This window comes from Geotrypetes seraphini, chromosome 3, assembly GCF_902459505.1.
Source record: "Geotrypetes seraphini chromosome 3, aGeoSer1.1, whole genome shotgun sequence".
Classification (NCBI taxonomy): Eukaryota; Metazoa; Chordata; class Amphibia; order Gymnophiona; family Dermophiidae; genus Geotrypetes; species Geotrypetes seraphini.
In genome coordinates this window covers 408,354,129-408,368,289 of record NC_047086.1, presented here as the reverse complement: position 1 = coordinate 408,368,289, position 14,161 = coordinate 408,354,129, and positions in this window count along the sequence as shown.

Sequence of the window (14,161 nt, the reverse complement as noted above, 5' to 3'; positions counted from 1 at the left end):
CAGTTTGGGAACTTTTCTTTGGATATTCGCCCACTGCAAACCATGTATTTAATGTTTTAATTCATCCTATCTTAACTATTCTACAAATTTTGCTATGTATTGTTATGATTCTCCTTTGCTGTAGAGTGAAACACGTGTACATTTCTTTTCTCACAAAGTTCCCTCTAGCTTTTAAGGCAGTTATACATGAATTTCCAGTATCTTCTCTGACAACTTGCTAATTTGGTTCTAATTTGGTTTTAATTTGGCATGGCCTATTGCATTACCATTACCAGGGTCAGAGATAATATTATCCCATATCCCATACTTACATACTCTCTTATGACATCCTTGTACCTTTTTGCCTGGGCCTCCTGAGAAAGTTTCCTACACTTCTTATGCACCGTTCATTCGCTCAACGACGGGTAAGATATAGATACGACCTATGCAACCTAAGACAGAGGTTTGAACTCATAATGGGAACTGTTCATCTTCATAGCTTGGAGGACAGCTATGATATACTGTTAGAGATTGGCAAGGCATAAGCGAGGCAAGCTGGCTAAGGGTACCACAAGTTTGCTTTCATTTCAAAGAATATGGAAGATGTCAGCATAGCCGTTGCAGGCGTTCAGCATTTTCGGTTGGCATAGCTGGTGTCACCAAAGGCCTATGGGAAATTGTATCAATCTGACTCTGGCATGGGGATGCAGATAGACCCTAAGGGCAGGAAGACGGTTTCAAGTAGTCCTGATTAAATCATGATTAGCTAAAATGTGTTAATGTATTAATCAGAAACTATTGTCCGAGGCATACTGGAAATTTAACTACAGCCTAGTATTCTTTTTTTGGAAATTATAGGTATGCTTCACTGTTGCCGCATTAGATTTTGCTTTAGGTGATATTTACTGGCTCTGTGGAGACCTCCGGCTCCGTGTTAAACTACTCAGCCAGTAGATAGGCCAGTGCACTTTAGCTATACATAGATGAGATAGGGGTCCCAGATGAATTCAAGGCCCGAGACCAGGTTAAGGCTAGGTTTGAGTCCCTTATTACTATCAATAAGAATGTTGAACTTAAACGTAATTCTGGTTTATCTAATCCTTGGGATCTGTATTTTAGTTGGATGCAGGGGTGGGTAAAAGACCTTCTTATTGTTATAATATTTATTATTATCTGCACTCTTGTTGCTTCTGTAATTTTAGACTGTTCCTGCGCTGTTTGACTCATATTGCAGCCCCTAAAACACCTCCTCAAGAGACATATCTAGAATATCTCTCCCTCCACGCTCATGCTGTGCATTTATGACGTCATTTTCATGACGTAAGAGGGGATTGAAAGGAAAGGATAAGTTTTCTGCCTCTGTCTATGCTGGAAGTAATCAAATGCAAAATGTTCTGTTTACTCTCTTAATGGTTTGGGAAGAGGTAATTTAATTTATGTTAACTAGGTTAGTTGTCTGAGACATGAAGGCTCAACCCCCCACAGTTCTTAACACCTTTAAGATTTAAACAATGAAGTACATATCCTGCTCATGCACCCCCTCCCCTGTCCAACCCCCTTTTCCTGTGATGGTTACCACTGACCCATGTAACAGATATATAAATGAATGCACAATCATAATAAATCAGGCAAAATCTCTTTAGAATACTGGCTACCTATCTTTCTTTCTAAGGGGAATTGCCTCCAGATGACAGAGTGTTTTGCAGGGCAGTTTCGGGACCAAGAAACGGATCCTGTTCGTTTCAGCTGCCTCTTCCCGTCCTCCATCTGCATAGTAATCCCCCCCCCCTCCCCGACTTCCAAATTTGTCTGGATTACCAGCAACAGCAGCAATTAAGGCAGTCTGCCACTGACAGGGGCCGTTTCCTTTCCAGTGTCCTGTGTTTGCTGCTTCTGTTTACCATCATTGTGCCCTCCCTCCCTCTATCTCCAACCCCCCACCAATGTCCCAGTCAAGCAACTGTCCTTCCAAATTGCCTGCTGTTCCCCCTTTCCCTTGACTCTACCTTCACTAGTCTTATAAATGTGGCTGGCGGCTCTGGAAATTTCTCAGCACTGTGTTCCACCCCTGAGGAAACAGAAAGTTATGTAGGAGAGGGTGGGATGCAGTGCCGAGTAGTCTCCGGGGAAGATGGCAGGGCAGTGTTTGTAAAACGCTGCTGCCACTGACCACGTTTGGAAGACCAGTGAAGGTAGAATCGGGAGAAGAGAACAGCGGGCAATTTGGAAGGACAGTTGCTGGCCGGAGAGGAAAGGGGGATGGAAGGAGAGGTGCTACTCCCTGGAAAGTGCCATCTGAGGCCACCGCCTCAGTTTGCCTCATTATAGGGCCATCCCTCTATAAGAATGCAACAAACCCCCAACCCTTTTGCAATAAGGAGCCACTTCCTCATGAAACAACCAGCATTTCAGCAGGTACACTCGGATAAGGCAGTAGTCATCTTCAATTTAGTTCAAATTTGTTGTATTGCTAAAGCTGAGTTTCAGCCCGGGGCAAAATTTGGGCTAATGCCAAAGATCGCAAAACTATAAGTGGTCCCTAAAAATTAAAAATAGTCACTAGAATGCACTACAATGCTTTGGTCTCCTGTTTACTCTGCAGGACACGGAGAATGGAGAGGAAGGAGCAGTGTTGGGGCAGATAATCTGTTCTCCCGGTGGTTGTTGAAGGATTGGGGACCCCCTTCTGTGGGGGGGGGGGGGGGTTGCTGCTGGGGGCCTCAGTGGGAAGAAAAGATCCTGGCTGGAATCACTTTGGGCTAGATTCATGAACCTGCCTGATCAGGCCTGATTCGTGCAGGTTCAATAAATTCAGGAAACTTCAATATGCAGATGGAGGCGATTGGAGGAACGCCCCCTTCTGCCTGCCCGGATCGCTCTATAGTGGGCCCGGCAGGGTTTTTTTCCCCTTTTTATACTTTTGGAGCCCAAGGTTTTAATCCGCTTAAGCCCGTGGGTTAAAACCACGGGCTTGCACTGCGGGGAAGGGTGGAAGAGTCCGGGCAGGCAGGCATGTTCGGGGCAGGCAGGCGTGTTTGGGATAGGCAAGCAAGCATGTTCAGGTTCAGGGCAGGCAGGCGTGTTCGGGTTTGGAGCAGGCAGGCTGGCGTTTTCGGGGCAGGCAAGTGTGTTGGGGGCAGGCAGGCGTGTTGGGGGCAGCAGGAGATCAGGGCTGACAGGGCACAGAGCAGGGCGGCAGAAGGCAGGGAAGCCGGAAAGAGCTTGAGCAAGTGGTCCTCAGCAGTCGCTTGGGAGTGATCGGTCAGCCCAGTCAGTGTTGGTTTTGGTTTGCATGCGCAGATTGGAGAATGATCAGCAGAGAGGTAAGTGAATCAGCTGGGGTCAAAAACCGATTTGCTTGTGAATCTAGCCCCCTCTGCAAATGAAAGATAACAGTGGCTCTGTAATGGGTCAGATCTGCTCTTAAACTAAAACTAAAACCAATCATCCGAATTTAGTCCAATAAGCTCAACCTTTAAGTTGATCTCTCTTTCACTGCCAACTTTGACCCCATCTATGATGGAGCCTCCAAAAATTGATTTGATTATAGGAAGTATCCAGGAGATAACCTGAGAGGGAGGGTTGGTGTTTAAGTTCCCTGCAAAAAAACAAAATTGAAAACAAGCTTTACGCTGCCAACGCCACCAGAAGCAGCTCCTAAAGAAGTGACAGGGAGTAAATAACTGAGCCGCATGAAACAAATCAGCATAAATCGTTGAATAATAACGAGATCTACAGACACTGTATTCGCAACAGAAAACATAAAGCTTCAGTAAAAGTCACCAAAATGTTTAAAAGGAAGCAGCACGATCTCACACGGCATTCTGGGTATGCCTAGATTAACTGCCCCGTGATCTACCGACGTCACGCATGCAAGCAGGATGCATGCGCAATTCCATCTTGTGGCTTTTCCGGAATCCCTGGTAAGGGCATTGCACATGCGTAGTGCTGTCGAAAGCTTCTCAGCGCCTCGGACCTTTTCCGCAGTACAAGAGGTGGAGATGTGACGTCAAGAGTCCAACGGTGCTTTCTAGGAAGTGTGTTAGGCCGCCACCTGTTGTCCTTTTGGAGGAACTGCAGTCCTTTAACTCCCCTGAGCACGTGCTGCATTGCAAGCAAGAGGAGATGCAGTGGTTGCAAAAATTCAGATCTCTCCGATTGCAAGACAAAGGGAGGTTGCTGAGGGGTCCAGAGACTCTGGCACATGGGGGGGGGGCTCACACAGCCATACTGTGTCCAAATAGTAGCAGAGAGGGGCACAAAGGCCATGAACAGATTCACATCATCCTGCCTGTGAACCCTATTATTTATAACTAGTCTTTAAGCCCGTTACATTAACGGGTGCTAGAATAGATGTGTCTGTCTGTCTGTGTTTCTTTATCTCTCTCTCCTTGGCTGCTGGCTGTATCCTTCTGTCTCCCCCTCCCCCCCGAGCAAAGCTGTCTGCCCCCAGCACCCACCTCCCCCCCAAATGTCTCTCCATGGCCCTCTTCTGTCTTCCCCCCCAGAGCAAAGCTGTCTGTCCCCAGCACACCTCCCCCCAAAGCAGCCCCCTTTCCCTATCACTCCATGGCCCCTTCTGTCTCCCCCCAGCACACCCCTCCCCCCAAAGCAGCCCCCTATCCCTCTCCCTGTCTCTCCATGACCCCTTCTGTCTTCCCCCCCAGAGCAAAGCTGTTTGCCCCAAGCACACCCCTCCCCCCCCCAAAGCAGCCCCCTTTCCTTCTCCCGCTGACTCTCTCTCTGGCCCCCTTTCTCTGTCTGTCTTTCTGTCCCTCTCCCTGCCCCTGTGTCTTTCTTTCTTTCTGTCTCCCTCCCTCCTGCTGTCTGTCTGTCATTTTTCCCCATTTCCCTGTGCAGCAGCATAAGAGGTTAGGAAGTTTCTCAGGCTAGCAAACTGTCCTCTCCTCTCCCTCTCTAATGCTCCTCCTATGCTTTCCTTTTCTTTTCTGTTCTCTTCCTCCTTCACCATCCCCTCCTCTTTGTCCTCTCTCTCTCTCTCTCTCTGCTTCTCTCCTCCTCTCTGATTTTCTTCTTCTACCTTGCCTCTCCTCCACCCTCTGATGCTCGTCTCTCCTGATTCCCCCCTCTGGTGCTGCCCCACCCGTGGTTGGCACCCATTGGCTGCTGCGCACGAGACCTGCCAGTGGCCGGATCCAATGGGAAGCAGCCATCTGTTGGAGGCTGGAGTCGGGAGTCAGCGCCAGGAGCTTTAACAGCTGATGGTTCCGCGTAGAAAGAATCCTGCGCCTCTTTGAAAACTGTCATGCCGCTGGAGCCGGGAGACGACGGAGAGGGCAGGGGGTGCTAGCGGCTGGCAGCCGCCGCTCCGCAGGTGTAGAGCAGGGAAGGGCGCGCATGCGCACTTGTCTTGCCTCGTGTGAGGCCAGACCGTAAGCCGCGCATGCGTACTTCCTAGCTACAGCTCACGGAAAACGGACGCACGCATAGGAAGTGCGCATGCGCGGCTTACCGTTTTATTATATTAGATAGGGCAGTTTAGGCAAAAGCAGGCTCTGCCTACAGGAGTATCTCTTGCCTATGATGCCAGGAAGGTGCATCAGGGACTCCTCAGAGGAAAGCTCCTGCCAAACAGAAAGCTTGGCTTGTCTGAAAATGATACATAGAAACATGATAACATAACACTGGATTTTTTGAACATAACCACAAGTTCTATGCAGTTTACAAAAACTTAATAAAAAGATACAATGGGAATTTATTAGGTCAGAAATTTAGAGAAAAGGAAAGTTTTCAATGATTTCTAAATTGTTCGTAAAAAGAAGATTTAAGTAATAAGTGTCGAAAGTCTCTATCATAGTATGCTAGCGTATGTTCAAGATAATTCTTACACAATGGATCACAAATGATCTCAGAGTTCCTAAGATCATTTGTGATTGGCCCGTTGTACTACAGCAGAACCAATGAAAAAAAAATTTGCAGGCTCTGCTACTCAGAATACCCTCCCAAAATAGCCCATTTCCGAAAGAAAATAGGTCAAAAACCTGCCACCTGCCCAAGCCCTTTATTTTTCACCATGGGACATAAAAGTAGCCCATTTGGGTGGGGAACACTACTCTACACTGCTTATGAAAAGAGCCAATAGGAGCTCTCTGCTTTTGGCAGTGGGAGGAATCCTTTCAGATGAGCCAATAGTAGCTCTCTGCTCTTGGCAGTGGGCGGAGTCCACACAGTGTGTATTAGAGCTTCCCTGTTACTATGACAACAGAGGCCTGTTTGCTACATTTCTGCACTTAGGGCCTCCCCCTCCTCACTGCACTTCGAAAGATGCAATGAACCTGGGAATCCCCCTCCTCACATTAGTTTCAGTCTGAACTTGAACAATTCTATCCAGGTAATCTTCACGGACTATGTTTGTATTTGATCTACTTTCCGTGTCTTGGGCTGTTTTCCCCACCGTTCCATCCAGTTTATTGCCTTGAGAAGCATTTGTAGAGCTGAACCACTAGCTTCCAAGATGTTAATACTCTTGGCCAGGTCCAGTAAAGAAGTGTGAGAAAAGACACTTCCCACATGATGAGTAAGACTCTGAGAGGCTTTGAGTAAAGTAAGCAATATAATTTATTTACATTTTGGGCCCAAAATGGGTGCTCTCTATGCAGAGAAATTGGCAAGATGGACACACTGGGCTTAGTACATTCATTGAATATATAGTCTGTACAAACTTTAGTTGGCCTCTTCTGCATTACAGTTCACAAACTCTCAAATGCTTCCCACCTATTTCCTATCTCTCCCCCCCTTATTCTTCAGACCCTGGCCATATTTAGAGCTGCCTATATTTGGGCCCCTCGCATGACATGCTTAGACCATCTTTTTAAACAATAGTCCTTATGGTAAGTTCTGCTGATACCTCGATACAATGTTCATTTGACTATAGGCATTGTATTCAGTGTCCCAGGAATGCCCCCCTCCCATCCTTTGAGTCAGCAATAATTCTTACTTGTATGTGCACACAGTGTTTGATAAACTCCTTCTGTAATTTTACCAGAACATTAAAACCTTGCTTTACGAGCATAATTCGTTCCAGAAGCATGCTTGTAATCTAAAGCACTCATATATCAAAGCAAATTTCCCCATAGGAAATCATGGAAACTCCAATTCGTTCCACAACCCCAAAACTTTAATACAAAATACTATACGTACTCTTATTGCAAGACCTCGCTCATTTAGAGCAGTCACTACATTCCTGCAGCGTCAGAGAGAGAAAAAACCATTGTCTCAGTTGTGATGTGTGTATACTGTATGTACTTGTATAGCAAGACGTTGCTTGCATATCACGTTATAATTTAAAAAAATGTTTTTGCTTGTCTTGCAAAACACTTGCAAATCAAGTTACTTGCAATCCAAGGTTTTACTGTATTTCATTTAGATTTCCATTACCACTTTATTTATATTTTCTTTATAATGTTACCTCTTTAGTGACTCCTCTGCCGTATTAGAATTATATGTACAAGTAATATCTTTATAGTTTCTCTGTAGTTATCCAACCACACCTGATTAAATGTATTAAAGCCCATTCAAGTGTTATATAATGAAGGGGCATATACTTCTTGTAAGTCTATTCCATTCCTGCTTGTGTAACATATATGAAGACTGCTGAAACAGTTTGCATTTGCCAAGAGGCCACAAGGTCCTTTCTCTTTGTGTTCTGACCTCTGTGTCCTCATTCTATTCTGTAGCTGACTAGTTTTGCCAAGGTCATTCCTCCTCATGTACTGATCCCCACATCCTGTGCTTTAGAGAGATAAGAAACATTGCTAGACCTTAGACAAAAGACAGTATTATGGAAACTTCCCACTAACCCCCCCCTTATGTTTCCTACTTCTTTCTAGCTGCTTTTATGTATCCTGTTACCAAATGTGGTCTTTCCTACAGTCATATGCTGAAAAAACTAACCCATGTAAAATGCTATAAATATGTATGCAGCACTCATAATAAACAGACACCCTTTAGATATACAACTGAGAGCATGGGAATGTGTGTGGTTTCTTTCTAAGGGGTGTCTCCGGATGCATCCGTCCTAAGACGGCAGAGGTTGGGCAAGGCTGTATTGGGACAAGAACCTTTTCAGCTGGGGACTTCGTCCGGGATTGGATTGGTGCCAAGGCTCTAGTGAGTGTGAATTTCAATGCTCACTGGGTCTCTGCCCTCTTCCAAGCCCTTATTTGATTATTGAGGCTTTTGGCAAGTCTCTCACGGAGTTTTGGTAACTCCTGATACATAATTAAGGCTTTTGGAAAGCCTCACGGAATTTAGGGAACTCCTCCAGTATTTTTAAGTAGCCACACGTTCTTTTGGGAAGAACAAAATTATTTATTGAAACGCCTGCCTGCCTGCTCTGTCGTCTGTGGGGTAAAAGCTTTGTACATGCGCTTAGTCTCTCTATCGTTTAGAAGATAAGGTTATAGAGTATAAGATTTGTATTATATTGTATATTATTGTGTCTTGCTTATAAGGTGGGGTAAGCGAGACTTGTGTTTTGTAATGGGTCAGAAAGGCAGTAAAGATCCTCCCCCTCCTAAGAAAGATGAGACTTGTAAAGCTTATGTTGCCCGTGTGTGTGACACTCTCCCTCCAGCTCACTTACATGCAGATAAAAAACCCCACATCTCTCTGTGTCACCAGTCTTCCCCTGTATATTTTGCACTGCCTATAAGCTTAACCCTGAGGCAGGAAATACTGTAATGTGGAATGCATTGCAAGCAGAGCTCGATAGCTGTTGTCAGTAGCTTGTAAACAGACACCCGGCAACTTTACTTTTTTCTTTTCTTCTGTTGCCATCATGCCTGACTTATCTTTTGAGTTCCCTCCTTTGGCTGCTACCCTCTGCTTTGGAGGAAACTTCTGTCGCTTCTTGTGTTTCAGTGTCTTTTGACTGCCCACCTTAAGATCTCTGTTGATCAGTTTTCAGAAGCGCTTTGTTCTGTGCTGGCTCATATATAAAAAAAAATTCGTTTTACAGGCTTTCTTTCATGTGCGGAGCAGGCTAATGTTTTTCCTACTGACCAGCTGGCTGGCTGCCAGAAAGATTTGCAAGTTGTAAATTCTCGCTGTGCTCCTCTGAATACGGTAGTCACTGACATGAAGGAATGACATAAAGCAACATTCCTCTGATTTGCAGTCTGAATTAGACAGAGCAAAAGCACTTTTACTTTTGATTGCCAGACCAGCTCCTGTCAGAACTTACTATCGGGGTCTGCGCATAAATGCTGAACTTTCTGTGGGAATTAATGGGGTTTTGACTAAATCTTATCGTACGCTACCTCTGTCTGTAGCTCACCCAGATGCCGGCTCTGCCCTTTTCTCATTATTCCTCACTGGCCTGTCAGCTTTCTTGGTCAAGATCTTTTCTTCCCTCTCCTCATTCAGCTCACTACTGATGATGCGGGGGGCTTGCATGTCCTTTCTCCCATCTATAAAAGGAGAGGGCCATGACCCCGTTGATTGCTTCCTTTCTTTCCTCCGGCATTATTAAGTCTACCATCTCGTCCTTCCGTCCCTCCTCTCCTCCATTCTACCTGCAGCCACCACTTTTTACTCAGCCCCTTTTTGCCTTCACCTTCCAGCAACAGCAGTATACTTGGTGTAGAATGCCCCAGGGCTATGTTGACTCCCCTGTGGTGTCCTCCATTGTCCTTCGGGCTACTCTGCAGCCATGGACCGCCTCTCATGGTTTTATCCTTATCCAGTATGTGGATGACCTCCTTCTATGTTCCATAACTCAGGAGACCTGTCAGGCAGATGGTTTGGTTTACCTTTTACAATGGCTGTCTGTATGTGGTCACAAGGTATCACGAAAGAAACTGCAATGGTGTAAATCTGAGGTGGAATACCTGGGTTTTGTCCTGTCTCATGGTCAGAGGAAAATTAGCACTTTTCGCATTGCTGCTGTCCTGGGTCTGCCCAGCTACCAAGACAGACATGCTCACTTTTCTTGGTATGATTGGTTACTGCCGCCAATGAATCCCCAATTGTTCCTTCTATGACCAGATTCTGAGACAGACCCTGGGTCCTGAAATGACTGATCTTATCAGATGGACTAAAGAAATGTTGGATGCTTTTGGACATTTGAAATGTGCTTTGGTTTCTAGCCCGGGCCTGGGTTTTCCTGATTATGACAATTGTAAAACCATGGCGGAAGTCCTGGCACAAGATCATGGCAGTAAATTATGCCCTGTTGCCTTTTTTTCTAAAAGTCACTCCTATTCAAGTACAGGGCATGCCTGCCTGCTTGAGAGCCCTGGCTGCATGAGCTATGGTGGTACAGATGGCCACTCCTCTGACCCTTGGTCTTTGGATCCCTCTCCCTCCCCTGTTCTCCTTCCTCTTCTTTCCCCTCCTGCTTTTCCATCTTCCTCTATTTTTTCCCAACTTCAATCCTTTGTTACCCCTTTTGAACTTGACACCTGGAACCTGGCTGGTGCCCAAAGTCGCCCTTCAGACGGACTTTGGTGCAAAGAGGGGAAACCCTGTATTCCAGTCGCTAGCTCTCCTTTATTCATTGCCCAATATCATGGTATTGGTCATCACAGTGCTCGCTCGACATTTCAACTTCTTGCCAGTGATTTTTTCATTCTTGACCTTCTTTCCCTGATACAGACATATATAGCTCGATGTCTAACCTGTCTCTGCGCTAATCCCAACATACCCCATAAAGCACCACACCAGCACCTTACTTACCCCACTTCTCCTTTTACACACTTACAGATTGATTTTACTCATATTCCTCATGCTGTCGGGACCTGACAGGATTATGCCCTTGTTATTGTTGACATGTTTTCTCGATGGCCTGAAGTTTTTCCCACCACAAATGAAATAGCTTAGACTTTGGTGAACATCCTACTTCGCAAGATCATCCCTAGGTGGGGATGCCCCACCCACATTAACTCAGACAATGGTCCTGCTTTCACTGCCAGAGTATGCAAAGGCTTAGTTACTGCACTCCACATTGAGTGGAAATTTCATCTCCCATATCACCCATAGAGCTCAGGTATCGTCAAACGTATGAATAGAACTATCAAGGACAAAATCAGGAAAGCCACAGCTGGCATGTGTGTAAATTGGAAGAAATTCCTCCCTATTGTTCTAGCTGAAACTAGGATGCAACCTCACTGCACCACTGGCTATTCTCCCTTCGAGATTCTAATGGAATGACCTTTCCCCGCCCTATGGGTAGATAAACCCTTAATAGTTGAGAGTAGTGATCTCCCCTTGATACAGGAAGAATACGTCTGAAAACTCATAGAAATGTTAGGGCATGTTGAAAGAAACGTGTCTTGCACCTCTCCTTTCTCTCCACAGATTCCTACCCACTCCTTCCAGCCTGGTGATGTGGTCATCGTCCCAAAGCTTCCCAAGGATAGGAAACAGACGGACTTCCCCTTTGGACCTCCCACCACTGTAACATTGAAACATAGAAAATGACGGCAGAAAAGGGCCACAGCCCATCTAGTCTGCCCACACTAATGGCCCACCCCCTAACTACCTCCATGAAGAGATCCCACATGCCAATCCCATCTTTTCTTAAAATCTGGCACGCTGCTGGCCTCAATTACCTGTTTTGGAAGATAATTCCAGTGGTCAACCACCCTTTCAGTGAAGAAATATTTTCTGGTGTCGCCATGAAATTTCCCACCCCTGATTTTCAACGGATGCCCTCTTGTTGCCATGGGTCCTTTAAGGAAAAAGAGATTCTCTTCCACCTCGATACGGCCCGTGACATAATTGAACGTCTCGATCATGTCTCTCCCTCCAACCTGATGCTGTTCGCTTATGATGTCATTTTCATGACGTAAGAGGGGATTGAAGGGGGCATATACTTCTTGTAAGTCTATTTCATTCCTGCTTGTGTAACATACATGAAGACTGCTGAAACAGTTTGCATTTGCCAAGAGGCCACAAGGTCCTTTCTCTTTGTGTTCTGAGCTCTGTGCTCTCATTCTATTCTGTAGCTGACTAGTTTTGCCAGGGTCATTCCTCCTCATGTACTGATCCCCACATCCTGTGCTTTAGAAAGATAAGCAACATTGCTAGACCTTAGATGGAAACTTCCCACTAACCCCCCCCCCTATGTTTGCTACTTCTTTCTAGCTGCTTTATGTATCCTGTTACCAAATATGGTCTTTCCTACAGTCATATGCTGAAAAAAACTGACCCATGTAAAATGCTATAAATATGTATGCAGCACTCATAATAAACAGACACCCTTTAGATATACAACTGAGAGCATGGGAATGTGTGTGGTTTCTTTCTAAGAGGTGTCTCCGGATGCATCCGTCCTAAGATGGCAGAGGTTGGGCAAGGCTGTATTGGGACCAGAAACTTTTCCTATAAGTGTTCACTTCCTCTGTGTTATTCTGCAATAATTAACACCATTAGAAAATATTAGTATTTTCATTTCTTACAAGTCCCTTTTCTTTTTTACTTATGTTAATTTTGCATTCTTTATTGTAATGATCTGCTTTCAGTTCCGATAAGAACATAAGAATAGCCTCACCAATGGTCCATCAACCGTTCCCACGGTGGCCAAAACCCAAGGTGTAGCAATATTCCATGCTACCAATACAGGGAAAGCAGTGTCTTCCCCCATGTCTTTCTCAATAACAGACTATGGACTTTTCCTCCAGGAACTTGTCCAAACCTTTCATAAAACCAGCTACGCTATCCACTCATACCACATCCTCTGGCAATTGGTTTTAAAAGTATTTCCCTGTTACTTCATCGAGTGTCCCCTAGTCTTTGTAATTTTTGACGGAGTGAAAAATCGATCCACTTGTACCCATTTTACTTCACTCAGGATTTTGTAGACATCATTCATATCTCCCCTCAGCTGTCTCTTTTCCAAGTTGAAGAGCCCTAATTGTTTTAGTCTTTCCTCCTATGAGAGGAGTTCTATCCCCTTTACCATCTTGGTCACTCTTCTTTGAACCTTTTCTAGTTCCACTATATCTTTCGTGAGATAAGGAGACCAGAATTGAACACAGTACTCCAGATGAGGTCGCACCATGGTGTGATACAGGAGCATTATAACATTCTTAGTATTGTTAACCATCCCTTTTTTAATAATTCCTAGCATCCTATTTGCTTTTTTGGCCACCACCGCACATTGGGCGGAAGATTTCATTGTATTGTCTATGATGACACCCAGATCCTTTTCTTGGGAGCTAATCCCAAGGTGGACCATAGCATCCAGTAACTGTGATTCAGGTTATTCTTCACAATGTGCACCACTTTGCATTTGTCCACATTCAATTTCATCTGCCATTTGGATGCCAAGTATTCCAATTTCCTAAGGTCCGCCTGCAATTTTTCACAATCTGCATGCGTTTTAACAACTTTGAACTGTTTAGTGTCATCTGCAAATTTAATCACCTCACTCGTCATTCCAATTTCCAGATCATTTATAAATAAGTTAAATAGCACCGGTCCAAGTACAGACCCTTGTGGCACTCCACTGTTTACTCTCCTTCATTGAGAAAAATGACCATTTAACCCTACCCTCTGTTTTCTATCCGATAACCAATTCCTAATCCACAACTGAACTTTGCCACCTCTCCCATGACTCTTTAATTTTCTCAGGTGCCTCTCGTGAAGAACTTTATCAAAAGCTTTCTGAAAATCTAGACACACTATATCAGGCATGTCCAACTTTGAACAGGTCGTAATCTACTTTTTCCAGCCAGAAGTGCCAATGATCTATCACCAAGAAAATGAAGGGCTCCTTTTATGAAGGTGCGCTACGGGTTTTACCGCACGCACCGGATTAGTACGCTCTAGCCAAAAATCTACCACCTGCTCAAAAGGAGGTGGTAGCGGCTAGCGCATATGACATTTTAGCGTGCACTATTCCGCGTGTTAAGGCCCTAGCGTGGCTTTATAAAAGGAGCCCTAAGTTTCAAATTAGTTTCAAATTAAATTTTTAACCCAATAAAGTTGGAGGATTTTCCCCCCTCACACACTTTTTTTCTCCCATATCTTTATTCATTTTTAAAAATCAACATCAAGTGCAACATGTTATCGAACAATGTACAAAATACACAGCACTTAATTTATTTTCCTTTCGACTGCTGGTTCAATCCCTGATCTTAAGTACCTTAGACTACTGCAATATTATATACTTGGGATCTCTCAAGAAAACCATCAAACAACTGAGAGTCATCCAAAA